The sequence below is a fragment of the Tasmannia lanceolata genome, unplaced genomic scaffold (assembly GCF_043159265.1).
Source record: "Tasmannia lanceolata isolate RefF3 unplaced genomic scaffold, GAP_Taslan_0.1 ptg000023l, whole genome shotgun sequence".
Classification (NCBI taxonomy): Eukaryota; Viridiplantae; Streptophyta; class Magnoliopsida; order Canellales; family Winteraceae; genus Tasmannia; species Tasmannia lanceolata.
Window position 1 is genome coordinate 27,942,466 of NW_027518700.1, and position 15,766 is coordinate 27,958,231.

Consider the following 15,766-nt stretch of genomic DNA (forward strand, 5'->3'; position numbering starts at 1 on the left):
AACTAGGACATTATAATTATAAATGTAGATTGAGAAAATCATCTAACCTTGTTTGGGTAAGAAAGGATTACTCTTTTGATACTAACAATGGAGGACCCAACATAGCTTGGGTACCTAAGGGCAAGACTTAAATTCTTTTTTGTAGGGTGCTTGAGCTCAAGAGCCACAACGGATAGATGGTACTTGATAGTGGATGCTCAAGGCACATGACGGGAGACCCCACCAAATTCTCAAGCATTGTCATGGGAGACCAAGGACATGTTACTTTTGGAGACAATGGTAAAGGAAAAATCATTGGGGAAGGTACTATTAAATTTAAAGGCCTTAGTATAAAAAATATTTTTCTTGTTGAATGCCTATATCAAAACTTGCTAATTATTAGCCAACTATGCGATGTTGATTGTGAAGTTTTATTTAAAAACAACAAATGCATAGTTAAGAAAGAAAATGAAAGTAAAATTAAATTTGTAGCGGCTAAAGACGGAAGTCTATATTCTTTGGTCCTAGAAGAGCTAGATGACCAAGACGTGAAATATCTTTCCACCTTGGAAGACAATTCATGGTTTTGGTACAAAAGGCTAGGCTATGCGAATATGGATTTAATGTCGAGGCTTGCTTCAAAGGAGATTGTGAAAGGTTTACCTAAGTTGAAATTTGAAAATTATCTTTTATGTAGAGGTTGTCAACTTGGTAAACAACATAAAGATTCTTTTAAACCCAAGCATGTCATATCTACTGCTAGACCATTACAATTATTGCATATGGATTTATTAGGTCCCATGAAAATATGTAGTCTTAATGGTAGAAGATATGTATTTGTGATTGTTGATGATTTACTTGGGTTTCTTTTCTTGCATCCAAAGATGAAACGTTTGAAAATTTTTATACTTTATGCAATAGATTACAAGTTGAAAAAGGTTACAAGATTTAAAAAATTAGGAGTCATCATGGAACCGAATTTGAAAACATTCACTTTAGTTCATATTGCAAAGAGCATAGAATTGATCACAACTTTTCAACACCTAGAACACCACAACCAAATGGTATAGTGGAGAGGAAAAATAGGGTTCTTCAGGAAATAGCTAGGTCTATGCTTCATGACAAAAATGTTCCTAGAATCTTTTGGGCGGAAGCCGTTAATACGACTTGCTACGTCATAAATAGAGTCATGATTAGGCCTCACACTCACAAAATATCTTATGAGATTTCAAATGATAGAAAGCCAAATATTAAATACTTTAAGGTGTTTGGATGTAAGTGTTATATCTTGAATATAAAAGATAACCTTCACAAATTTGATGCCAAATCCGATGAAGGTATTTTCTTTGGATACTCTACTAGAAGTAAATCATATAGAGTATTCAATAGAAGAACACTATGTGTTGAAAAAGTCATCTATGTGAAATTCGATGAACTTAGTGAAGAAATGAAAAGATCACATGATGAAGAAGATTATGAAGTTACCCCCCGAAACACAAACCAAAACGAAAATGACAATGAAGTGCATGTTTATAATATTAGTGAAACCTTAGAGACACTAGAGCTAGAAAGTCCTCCTAAAGAGGTTGATGATCAAGGGAAAGGGAAATAGATTTTATCCGGTCACCTACGTACCCAAATCATCGGTGAAACCTCTCAAGGAGTCAAAACAAGGTCTCATTATAGAAATATGTGTGAGTTTGCTGCATTTTTGTCACATATAGAGCCTAAGAGTATAGATGAGGTGAAGAAAGATGATTTTTGGATTATTGCCATGCAAGAGGAACTAAATCAATTGGAAAGAAACAAAGTTTGAAAATTTGTTCCTAGACCTAAAGACCATCCCGTGATTGGCACTAGATGGGTCTATAGAAATAAGTTGGATGAACAATGGGAGATTCAAAGGAACAAAGCTCGATTAGTAGCCTAAGGTTACAATTAAGAAGAAGGAATCGACTATGATGAAACCTTTGCACCCGTAGCCCGGTTAGAGGCCATTAGGATGCTTCTTGCATTTGCTTGCCATAGAGGATTCAAGCTATATCAAATGGATGTCAAGAGTGCATTCCTAAATGGATACATAATGGAGGAAGTTTATGTTGAACAACCTCCCGGATTCGAAGATTCCAAATTCCCTAACCTTGTCTATAAATTGGACAAAGCCTTGTATGGATTAAAGCAAGCTCCTAGAGCTTAGTATGATAGGCTTAGTTCATTCTTATTGAACAAGGGCTTTGATATGGGTAAGGTTGATAAAATCCCTTTCATCAAACATCAAGGAAATGACATACTCATTGTACAAGTATATGTTGATGATATCATCTTTGGATCAACAAATGAGAGTATGTGTAAAGAGTTTGCTTAATGCATGCAAGATAAATTTGAAATGGGCATGATGGGAGAACTCAAATATTTCCTAGGTCTACAAATTTATCAATTGAAAAATGGCATATTCATTAATCAAGAAAAATATACAAGAGAATTGCTTAGAAAGTTTGGGATAGATAGCTCTCCAACGAAGCCTACTCCTATGAGTACATCCACTAAACTAAGCAAAGATTATCTTAGCCCATCTATTGATCAAAAGAAGTATAGGGGTATGATAGGGAGTCTACTATATTTGACTGCTAGCCGACCGGACATTATGTTTAGTGTTTGTTAACGTGCTAGATTTCTGTCAGACCCTAAGGAATTCCATTTGCGAGGTGTCAAGAGAATATTCAAATATCTCAAGGGGACTCCTAGTTTAGGTTTATGGTATGAAAATTCCAATGATTTTAACCTAGTAGGGTATTCTGATGCTAACTTTGCCAGATGTAGAGTGGATCGAAAAAGTACCAGTAGCATTTGTCAGTTTCTGGGTAGATCCCTTGTATCTTGGTTTAGTAAGAAGTAAAATTCAGTTGCCCTTTCTACTACTGAAGCTGAATATATTGCAGCAGGAGCTTGTTGCACACAAATCCTTTGGATGAAGAACACCTTAGAAGACTATAGTCTCAAATTTGATTGTGTTCCAATCCACTGTGATAACACAAGTGCGATAAATCTAACCAAGAACCCTATTCAACACTCTAGGATAAAGCATATAGAAATAAGGCATCATTTTCTTAGAGATCATTCACATAAAGGTGACATATCAATTGAGTATATTCACACTGATCCTCAACTTGCTGACTTATTCACTAAACCCCTAAGTGAAGAGAGATTTTGTGATCTTATGAGTGGTTTGAATATGTGGTCACTTCAACAGGTCAAAGAATTTTAAACTAGCATGCATATATATATATATATTCTATGTACTTGAATGGTTGTGTCTTATAGAATGCATGGTCATGATGTCAATTTAACTTTAAAATCTACTCAATTGGTACTCTTAAATGTCTTACCTATTAAGATGGAGAGTGTACACTCACCTTTTAATCAAGACATCTAATCATTAGGCTTATTGCCTCATCAAGACCATGATCATGTCTATTTGCTTGATTAATACTATATGTATGTAGGCATGTATTCTATAAAACAGGGAGAGAAAAGGTTCTCTACAAAAGTTTTCTTTTTACGCAAAAAAAGGGGGGGGATTTCAAGTGTTTTATCTTTCCCCATTCTTTTTGATGTGACGAAAGGGGGAGAAGAATGGTAAATTAATTATGTATGCATGTACGCCCACACTTGTTTCTGTTTTGTGTTCTATGCATATGATTTCCCTAGTCACCATATTAGCTCTACCTATGCTTATCTTGTGCCCATTGTCATTTGTTCAAAATGGTTTCATAAATCTTTTAATCTTCATATTTATGATAAGCAAATATTGAGAGGGAGGAAAATTTTGCATAAATGTTTTATTAAGGGGGAGCCTCCAACCCCATAATCAATTTAGGTTTGTCATCATAAAAAAGGGGCAGAATGTAAGCTCAAGGGTACATCCCTCTCTTGTTTGAATGATCAACAAACTCAAACTGATGGTAGTTTGCTAATGGCTTCTCTAGTGTTGTTATTTAGACAGGTTTCATTCATGTCAACACTAGAAGCTAGAAGAACAAGGGCTAGTCTTGGAGAAAGTCAAGTCTTGGTGGTCAACCTTCAAGCCATATGGTGTATCGAAGAATCAAATGAACCACAAGCGCAAGAACATGTTCAAAGACTATCTCAAGACAAAGGAAGGCTCATGCAAGCACCCAAGAAGATTGAAGATCAAGAAGACTCAAGGTCATATACTTTACAATGCATGGGAGTCCTCTTGGCATTTAATTTTTGCATGTTTTGATGTTTTCGAATCATCTTTAAAACTATTTTTCTAAGTGCATTAATGTATTTGAAAACACATGTGTAAAGCCCAAAGACCATGGCCCAAAGTCCCTCAGACCAAACTTTTAAAATCAAGTTTTTAACACAGGGCCGGTCGACCTGGCTAGGCCGGGCGACCGCGGGATGGTACCTGGAATTCCAAGGCATCTCGAATTTTATCGGGCCGGTCGACCGGGTCAATCAGGTCGACCGCGTAATGATTTCTCAATTTTGAGAAATCTTCCAGGTTAGTCTCGTCGGACGACCGCGATCCCCCCGGTCGACCGCGATATTATTTTCGAGCCAAAATGTTTTTCAAAGAGGTAGCCCTCGAAGGGCGACCGCGGCGGTTTACAATTTTAATAATAAAAAAGGTTGCCCGATAAGGGCGGACAACCGCTGTGGCTCTGTCGACCTCGCCGGTCTCGCGAAAGAGCCGTTGGGGTCTGTAGTGGCTAGGTGCAACTACCCACTTTTATTATAGTTTTGCCCTTGAACATTCCCAAATGAACTAGGGCTATTTATACTCCATCAAAGACTTTCATTTACACGTTTTGAATATTTATCAAGCCCTAAGAGCTTTTCTGCTTGAAATTAAAAGGATTCTTCTTCAAATCTCTTGAGCATTTAAACTTGCATTCATTCCTTGCCAAGAGGTACTCCCCTAAACATTTAGTTTCAATCCTTGGGAGTCTATTGTGAGCTTGAGAGTTGTATACACCTACAAGAGGCTTGAGAGCTTTTCATTTTTCTTTCTTCCTTCTTCTATTGTATTTGGAGTTGCAAAGAGGAGTTTCTTTCTTCAGGGCGGTAGTGCAACGAAGAAGAACGTCCTCGGAGGCAAATTGTATCCAAGGGTGTGTCCCCTTGTTGAGGTGGTGATTGTTGTATACAATTTGTGAGGCGGCATTGAGGAGTCTCACCATAGCTGAGAAAATCCCAAGGAAAGACCAAGTACTTGCGTAGTGGAGTAGGCCAAGGTTTGACCAAACCACTATAAAAATCATTGTGTCTATTTGAATATAGTGTTGAACAAGGGTAGAACTAACTAGGTTAAGTTCACTAGCCCTATCTTTTCGAGTAGAAAAATTTTAAAAGACCTAATTCACCCCCTCTTGTGTGTTGCCCTTTGGGATTTCAATATCCAAAAGGAACAGTCATATCCTAAGAAAACTAAAAGAGTGGATTGGGGATTCTGTGAGACCCTGTTGGTGTGGTCCTATTATCATTGTCTATCTTCCTTTGACTTTCATAAACAGTCTCTTTTTGACATTCCAACTCAGAATACCAATAGATATGTTCAATGTTGCTCTTATCTCCATTTGTTTAGAATCTTTATCCCATGACTATTGATCTAGTGTGTGTGCTTCCAATTGAAGAGTCTGTGTCCAGCTAAAGACCATTTTTCCGAAAGACTGATCATTCCCAAAGTCATTTGATTTAGGCAGTCTATTGCTTGACCCACATTGTCAGCATTAGCCTTTTGTTGCCTTATTTGATTTAGACCTTGTGGAGTTGCCTTTTCTGATATTCCTACTCTGGGATCGAACTCTATAGTCATTATTGTTATGGAGGAAGGCACGCTACCTGTGAACCTTCAGATCCAGTTCATTACTTTTGAAGAAGTGTCTTGTGTTTTGAGAGTCTGTCTTTTGTTGAGTATATGCCACTTCTCATTTCAAAGTTGGCAAGTCAAGTTATGTCAATATTAGTCTTGAGTGTATTGAGTCCGTTAGTCCTTTTTGTGAGGTTCGTTCAAAAAAATGTGTCATGTCAATCAGTCTTTCTCATTCAGAGTCAATGTTTAGCTCTTTGTTAAAATTCAATGTACAGCCCATTGAGGCGCGTAAAAAATCATCAATGTACTTACAATTTTCAATTCAATAAAGCATTCGGTTTCGTATCTTTGATACTCTATGATTCACTCTTAGATCTAATGTTTAAATAACTAAAGGCACCCTTCTCGGATGAGAATGCAGACGAAATTTCCCTCGAGATCTGAAAAATGGTCAAACAAGAGGAGGAGCGTCGAGCATAGCCACTTGAAGAAGAAATCGAAGCTATAGATAGTGGTATCGAAATCTGAAACTCGAAAAAGATGGATTGGCAGAACTTTATCTCCCGAGGAGCGAAAAGAATTGATAAACCTGTTTAGAGGGGTTCAGGGTAGTCTTGCTTGATCCTATAAGGAAAAACCGGGTGAATGCCCTGTCGTTGTGCAATGCAAGACTCCATCTGCTTTAGTGTAAGCCCAAGGGTCTATCCTCCTACCTTGTTTTGATGATTCTCAAACTAAATTGATTATGCTTTTTGGATCTAATCAATTTGCCTTGAAATGTTGTGATAAGAAAGGTTAATCATTGAAGGAACCAACACACTACATTGGTCAAGCTTGAAGTTGTACCATTCAAGAGACAAAGAAACTGAAATCAAAATTGAACCAACTTACCTTGGAAAAACAATCAAGGTGGAGCTTACTTCAACACACTCAAGCAAAGAAAGCACATAATAGAAGATCTATGAAGACGAAATCCAAAGAGAAATGTAACTACACTTAGATTTTTTGTACATCCTGTCTCTTTGGATTTTCTAAGCCAAGGCAAGGTTTTCAAAATATTTTTTTAAGAGAGTAACACTCTCCATATTAGACTTAATTTGTTAAAATAATGTTTGTGTGCTGGACCAACATGTTGGGACCCCCATAACATTCCAAATTATCATATAAATATGAGTTCCAAAAGCCCAAAAGAAATCAGCAACAAAAACTGGAAAATATGTTGTTTATAGGTTTCTCAGAACTCCGAGAATTTTTTCTCGGAGCTCCGAGCTCAGAACTCAGAGATTTTTCTCTGAACTCCGAGAAATGGTCCAGCGATTATAATCCATACTCTCGCCGTTTTTTCGGAACACTGAGAGTTTTTCTCGGAACTCTGAGAATTTTCACGGAGCTCTGAGAATGGTTCTCGGAACTCAGCAAAAAAATAACAGTTGTAATTCAAAAGGCTAGTTACTTTTTGGGGTGTTTTTGTTACCACCACCCCCAAACGGTCATATCTTGTTTTGGGCTTATAAATACACATTCAAGAGGTTCATTTAACCCTATTGTATGATTCACGAACCTTCCTAAGGTTTCTTTCACACTTGCAAACTTGCCTTGTCACGTGCAAATCTTTGAGTTTGGATTTAGGATATCAACTTGTATTATCTTGGAGAGCATTCAAGGGGATTTTATTGTGCATCAAGCCTTAAAGGAAGGCATAGCAATCTTCTCTTCTTTATTGTAAAGGTGGCTAGGGCATCCTATTCTTAATACCCTAGGGAGAAGCGCTTAGAACTCGACGGAGTAGGAGAATTGGTGTAAAGGTGGCAAGGGCATTCTCATTTAATTCCCTTGGGCTTGTAATCGCCTCGGAGCCGGGCATCGTGGAGGTCTCAAATAGTGGAAATCCTTGAGGACGATCTCAAGAAGAGTGGAGTAGGGCTTTGCCCGAACCACTATACATCAGTGTGTTCTTTTCTTACTTTAGCACTTTCATTTTTGTGTTTGGTTGAGCATTTGTATTTTGATAGTTTTTTAGCTAACCAAAAACTAAGCAAGAAAAGAAAATTAGAATTAGGTTTAAAATTTTGATTTCAAGAAGGCAATATTTTTTAGAAAACCAATTCACCCCCCTCTTGGTTCCCTATACCTTATTTCAATTGGTATCAAAGCCTCTTCTCTATTTTTCAAAACCCTAACCGGTCTAGAGAAAAGATCATAAAATGGCAAACTACCCTCAACACCAAGAAGGTCACTCAAACACTTTGCCACCTTACTTTGATAGAACAAATTTTGGATATTGGAAAACCAAAATGAAAATCTTTTTAACTCAAGACTATCAAATTTGGAGAGCCGTTCGAAATGGATATACCTTGCCCACTAGAAATCTAAACGAATGGACCGAAGCCGAACAACAAGCCTCAAACTGTAATGCTAAAGCCATGAATTCTTTAATTTGTGCTTCCTCTCCTGGAGAATTCAGTAGAGTTTCAAATTTAAATTCGGCTAAAAAAATTTGGGACACCTTAGAAATCACCCATGAGAGAACTAACCAAGTTAAGGAATCTAAAATGAATCATCTATTTAGGCAATTTGAACTTTTTCAAATGACATCCGATGAAACCATTGCCGATATGTACAATAGATTCAATAACTTAGTTAATGGGCTAAGGAGACTTGGGAAATAATTTTCAAACAGTGATTTAGTGTGCGAAATTCTTAGATCCCTACCTCTATCATGGGAATCCAAAACCTCAGCAATCACTGAAGCCAAGGACATGAACACATTAAATCTAGATGAACTAATAGGGTCCTTGATAACTCATGAAATGATTTTCAAAACAAAAGCACCCGAAATTGAAAATAAAATGGAAAAAGGAAAAGGTGTTGCTTTTACTTCTAATGTAGGTAATGATGAAGAAGTAAGAGGAGATATGGAAGATGAGGTAGGTTTCTTATCAAGAAGAATCAAGTTCTTGCAAAGGAATATGGCAAACATGAAAAATAGAAAGGTCACTTCTCCTTTCAAGAAGAAAGAAGAGCTTGGTGATGGATCCTCTCAACCTCGATGCTAGAGATGCAAGAAAATTGGACACATTCGTCCGGATTGCCCATTCAACAATGAGTCTACTCCAAACAATCGATTCAAGAGGAGAGAAGGCAAGAAAGGAATGACCGCCACATGGGAAGAAGATGATGAAAGCGAATGTGAGCCGGATGATGGAGAAGATTGCATAATCGTAAGAAATGTATGCTTTATGGTTTCACCAAGTGACAATCAAGAGGTGAGTACTTTAAATAATGTTATTACTTTAAAAGAAGTTCTTAATTCTTTACAAAATGCACATGATCAACTAGAAATTGAACTTGATAAAAATGCATCTCTTGAAAACTTTATTTCTAGTTTGACAAAAGAATTTGGTTGGTTAAAGAAAGATCATGATTTTCTAGAAGAAGAAAATGAGAAATTTGAAATTGAAATTCATGGATTGAATGCTACCATCAAGAGTTTGAATGAAAGTAGACAAGAGCTATCCATTGAAAACAACAAACTAAAGCAAGAAAATAGTGAATTATCTCATGAGTATAATGATTTAAAGAACTATTTGAAAGCTTTAAGAATGATTCACTAAAATTGGATAAACTTGTGAACATTCAAAGAATGTCACATGTTAAGAGTGGACTTGGATATAAATGGGACACTACAATGTCAAATTATAAAAATAAATTTGTCAAAGCTTCTTCTAGTGGTACTAAAACTTATTTTTATTGTGGACTAGAAGGACATTATAAGGTTGCTTGCATGTATGCTAAACATGACAAAATCAAATTAAATGCAAAATTGAAAACAAATGGACTTAGCAAGATTAGGAGAATTTGGGTACCCAAGGGATCTCACTTGCCTATTCATATGTAGGTATGTCTTGGAAGCCACACCAAGAAGAACACTTGGTACCTTGATAGCGGATGCTCTAGGCACATGATCGGAGACCTCACTCTATTTGCATCCCTATCACACAAGGATGGTGGAGAAGTTACTTTTGGAGATGACAAGAAGAAAAAGGTTAAAGGAGAAGGCACCATAGGTAACTCTACCTCTCCCATTCATGATGTACTTTATGTTGATGACTTATCTCATAATCTTATTAGCATTAGTCAACTATGTGATAATGGGTTTGAAGTAGGCTTCAACCCCGACAAATGTATTGTTAAAAATAAGGTAGATGGAAAGGTGCGATTCATAGGTTCTAGAGATAATAATATTTATACAATTGGGCTAGATGATCTAAGACTCCAAAATATAACATGTCTCAATGTCATTAGTGAAGATTTTTGGTTATTGCATAGGAGGTTGGGTCATGCCGGAATAGAACTCATTTGAACTCTGTCCTCAAAAGACATAGTGAGAGGTTTGCCTGAGTGTAAGCCCAAGGGTTCCCATGGGTTAATCATTCACCTTACCTTCTTGTTTTGATGCTAGCAAACAAAATTGATTAACTTTTATGAACTAATGTGTTGCTATGAGGTGTTGTGTTGTATACATGAATTTCATGTCGTAATCGCCATTACACAACTCTTCACAACACATGGCTTGTGGATCAAGAGACGAAGGAATAAAGAGCTTGCAGCTACATTGGAGTCATCACCATTTGGAGATGATCAAGTCAAGGAGCTCAACATGAAGATCCCACAAGTTCCCCAATAAGTGTCAAGAAGGAGCTTGGAGTTGAACATGCCATGGTGACCTCATGTACCTCGACATGCATTGAAGATTGGAGGATAAGTCACAAGAGCCAAGATAAAGTTCAAGATGTTCAGTCAAGCTAAAGAAGTCCAAGGAAGTGCAAAGAGCAAAGACATTCTAAGAAGTCCGAAGGTTCTTATTTTTAGAATGTATTTGGAGTCCTCTTGATTTTATGTTTAAATGCACCTTCAAAAGGTTTTCAAAATGGTTTTCATACCTAAGTTTTTACATCTTTGAAAACCATACACACACTCAAATATGTATTTGAAAACCTAGGATTTAAGCCCAAGACCAAAGCCCGAAGCCCCTGGAATTTAAAGTTAAAAATGAAATTTTACTCAGGGCCAGTCGACCGGGCTATTCCGGGTGACCGCAGGATGCTACCTAGAACTCCAGGGCATCTTGAAATTTATCGGGCCGGTCGACCGGGGTAAGACGGGCGACCGCGGATATATTTTCTGGAAATCCAGAAAACATTCAGGTTGGGCTTCGAGGTCGACCGCGATAGTATTTTTTAGCCGAAAATTAATTTCAAACAGGTAGCCCTCATCAGGCGACAGCCCTAGTGCCGGTCGACCGCGCTGGTATGAAATTTGAAATTCAAACTAAGAGCCCGATAAGGGCGGGCGACCGCTGTGCCTCGGTCGACCGCCGCGACATGTAAATAGATTCGCTGGGGCTTGCGCAGGTTGACTTTTTCAACTCTGTATTTTACAGTTTTGCCCCCAAACGGTCATATTTCCTTGTGGGCTATATACACACTATTCAAAACCTTTCTAAACAACCTTTTGACAAGATTAAATCATATCTTCTTGAACCTAAACTTATATATGAAAGGTTAAAACCTCTTTACAGTTGTATTTGTACATTCTACCAAGAGGTACTCCATAGGCTTTACCTTTTATCTTCATGGGAGTGTTTGTGAGCTTTCAAAGTTGCAATCAACCTATCTAAGAGGCAAAAAGAGTTCTTTCTTTTATTTCTTCATTTGTTTGTGAGGGTCTCCGATTCGGCCCATTAAGAAAGGTGAATCATTGTGAAAGGGAGGAGCCCTCGCAAGACTTTGTGAGAAGGGTGTGATCCCTTTGAAGGAGAAGTTGGTGTACGGCTTTGAGATTCACCCGTTGAAGAATCTCATGTTTTAGTGGAGATCCAAAGGAGGTAAAAGTTGGAAGAGTAGAGTAGAAGTTGTGACCGAACCACTATAAAACTTGTGCCTTGTGGATGGTTTCTATTCTCCTTCTCTTTGCACTTTGGTGGTTGGTAATCTCTACCCTTTACTTGTGTTGATGTTTCATTGAACAAGGGTTAAAGTAGATAAGCATAAAAAGTCATATCTAATCCCTATCCTACATTATATTTAATAACTAATAAAGAGTTAGACCTGTTAAGGCTTAATGGGCAAATTGATTTTAATAATCCACTTAATTAAGCTCCAAATTTTAATTAACCAACTCACCCCCTCTCTTGGATTGTCTCCTTGTATTTCACTAAGCTTAAGTACACCAAAGATCACATGTGTAGAACTTGTCAATTAGGCAAACAATTAAAGAGTTTATTTGCCCCTAAAAATATGATCTCGACCACTTACCCCTTGCTACTACTTCATATGGATCTTTTTGGACGAATGAAGACAAGTAGCTTAGGTGAAAAGAGGTATGTGTTTGTTGTTGTGGATGACTACTCACGATTTACATGGGTCATATTTTTAGAACATGAAGATGAAACCTATGAAAATTTCTCTAAGTTGTGTGATCAAGTCCAAAATGAAAAAGGTATAGCCATATCTTACATTAGAAGTGACCATGGAACGGAATTTGAAAACATACACTTTAACACTTATTGTAATGATCATGGCATAAAACACAACTTCTCGGTACCTACGACACCTCAACAAAATGGGGTTGTAGAAAGAAAGAACCGAAACCTCCAACAAAATGGGGTTGTAGATAAAATTAGTAAATAAAGAACTCTTTTTAAAGAACCAAAGATTACAAGAAGATAAAGACAAACATACATGTTCTTATATGTATTCTTGTGGTTCTAGTTGCTCCTCATCTACCCACTCATATTCATGTTCATATTGTGGTAGATTAGGGCATCACAGATCTAGGTGTAGGCTTAGATTTGTGAAGTCAAACAAGTTTGTGTGGATAAGAAAAGATTCACTTCCACACACAAATTTGGTTGGAACCAAACTAATTTAGGTTCCAAAATCCCCCACTCAATTCATTGTTTAAAATTATTAACATATGGGGTTGTGCTTTAATTGTTTTATCATTTGAATTCTATCTAAATACTATTTCAATGTTGCATTCGATGTATCTAGATGACTTGTGCTTTAATGATATTTCATTTTATAATTAAGCATAAATACATATTATTAATCATGTTTTTAATAGAATGTATCTTTGCTTATTGAGCTTCATGATCACATCATATATCACTTATAGTCTATAAGAAAATAAGAAATTACCTCTTTAGACTATATGTTGTGTCTTGTTGAAAATCCTTTAGTAAAATCCATCTAAGTGCAAAAACACACACATATGCACTTAGCATCCACAACTAGATGAGTTAACATGTCAAATATTGCTAGACATAGGTCACATTTTGTATCTAGCAAAATCCATAAAAAAACTCATCAAAAGAATTTCACGAAGTCCAATCATCCTCTTGAGCTTAAATGTTGAAAAAATAGAAATGAATTTTTAAATGTCCTCACATAGCCTAGGGATCGAGTTTGCATATCCATTATAATCCCATACAGGCGAGAAAAATAGGAGAAAATCGATTTGTCCACAAAATCCCTTGAAAAATATCATGAAATTGAAAATTGGGGTGTGGTGGTCGACCGAACCTCGGAGGGCGACCGCGGAAGGCAACCTGGACAAAAATAAAATCTAAACAGGTTAGTCGCGGCGGACGACCGCTTGAACCCGGTCGACCGCAGATGGTCAAAATGAGAAAAAAAATGGACAGGCGGGTCGTGGCAGGCGACCGCAACGGTCGAAAACTCCGTTTTAAAGGGCGACCGCGAGTCATTTCTAACTTTCGCCGCTCATTTCTTCTCCCAGGGTTTTCTTCCTTCTTTGCTCCCAAGCCATTTTCGGTGGAAAATAATCAAGATTAAGGCATTCAAGTAAGTTTTGATCCATCCTTCCTCTCTATTTCTCATTTTCTCATTCTCTTCCTTGTTTTCATCCTTATAATATTTCCATTCCATTTCTTCTCTTTTCTCCCGTCATTTTTTCCCACAAATCACTCATTTTCCATGTGTTCCCATTCACTTCATCCATTCTCATCATCCTTCTCAAAACCCTCTTTATTTTTATTTTGATTCTTCACGTTTCTCTCAAAACCCTAGAGACGAAATGTCAAGGAAAACCTTGGCTCAAAAAGCGAAGTGAGCAAGAACGGAACGGAAGAAGAGGTGTTCCCTACCGAACACTTCTTCAACAAACAAGCCAAGGATCATTACCAAGCCTTCATAGACCGAGTTGTCATCTCAGGGCAAAAAGTTAATTTTCAAAACTAACAAATTTGATCTTCTATCACTTTTTGAATTCTAAGGTTGGTCCTTCTTTCTAGTCTATAGCGCTCCAGTCTATCTTGAGATAGTTATGTATTTTTATGCCAATCTGGATATTTCCTATGAAGGAGTAGTGATGAATACCCATATTCAAGGAGATAAATTTGGATTAAATTTGAAGAACTTCTGTACGTGGCTTGATTGGGGGAAAGATGAAATAGAAAATCACTTTCCAAGAGAAGAAGTATACAGGACATTAGGTGTTGCTCTTCCAAAGGATAAGTTAAACATCAAGGCTAGTACAATGAATGATGTGGCAGGGGTGATTCATAAAAGTGTGGCATACAATATCACCCCTAGAGCAGGAAATTTTGATGCAGTGAAGTCCTTTGAAGCCCTCATAATCCATTGCATTATGAAAAAGATCCAATTACATTTAAGCTTCATCATGTTGGGGTATACGGATGAGGCAGTCAAGAGTGGACAGGGTGGCTTACCTTATGGGATGCAAATTACTAAGTTCCTAAGGCTCCATAAAATCAATCTTGAAAAAGCCTTCTCAATAAACCCTGATCCTCCACTCAACCACTCCACCATTACCCTTATGAGAATTCCTATACTAGGAGTAGGTGGTCCTAGTGGGGTCACACCTGATGAGGTTGAAGAGGCGGTAGCTGAAGCTGAACGCGTATCTCATATGCAGGAGCAGATTAGAGCACATGAGCAGGCACAGGCTCAGCAGCGTCAGCCTCCTACCACTAGTTCATAGGAGATTCTTGCCGATATCGCATCATTGAAATCTGGGATGGACACCCTCACGGCTGGTTTTGACACCCTCTCTACTGCCTTTACAACTGCAGAGAGCCAGAGAGCCTCTGATCATGAGGAACTTATGGAGCTTATGGCAAGGCAGCATAGGGAGATGGTGCAAGCATATCAGAGGAGTCAGGTCACCAGATACTACACCTCCAGGGCTTCACCTCGTGAGGAGCACCAGCCTCCACCTTAGGACTGCTCGATAGACAGCACCTTCCCTGCAACAGAGACATACGACTATCATGTTTTCTGTTTAGCTTTATCTTGTCCAGTATGGGCTTTTGGACTATGTTATTATTCTCTCATGGATGATGGTTATGTCTGATGTGGGCTTTTATTTTAGTTTGTATATGCCGAGTATGGGCTTTATGACTGATGTGGATGTTGCCCTAGATGGGCTTGTGTAAAGTGTTGCTTAGATGCCCAGTGTGGGATTTATGGTCTTTGATGGATGTCGGTGCCCAGTAAAGGGCTTTTTATATTTTATTTCGGTTCATGTCTCAGAGATTGTATGATTGTATCTATTGTGGTGGTGGTGAGTTCTTGTTCCTCACACCCATCATATGTGTATCTCTGACATGTTGACAGGATGTGAAGAGGGTGTGTCTCTTCCATCTATCGATTCATGTATATGGAGTTTCATGTTTCCCATATATATATATATATATACATGATGTTTTGGTTGCCATCGATGTGTATTTTGTTGATTTTCACAATTTTATATCCATGTGGTTATTAGACTGTACTTGCCTCCACTTTATAATCCTATGTCTATTAATCATCCATTCATGTTAAAATTGTGAATATCTCTTGAGTAGGAGCAAATGTGAAATGGTTAAAGTGATTCAAATCACGGGGCCTATGTGCTTAG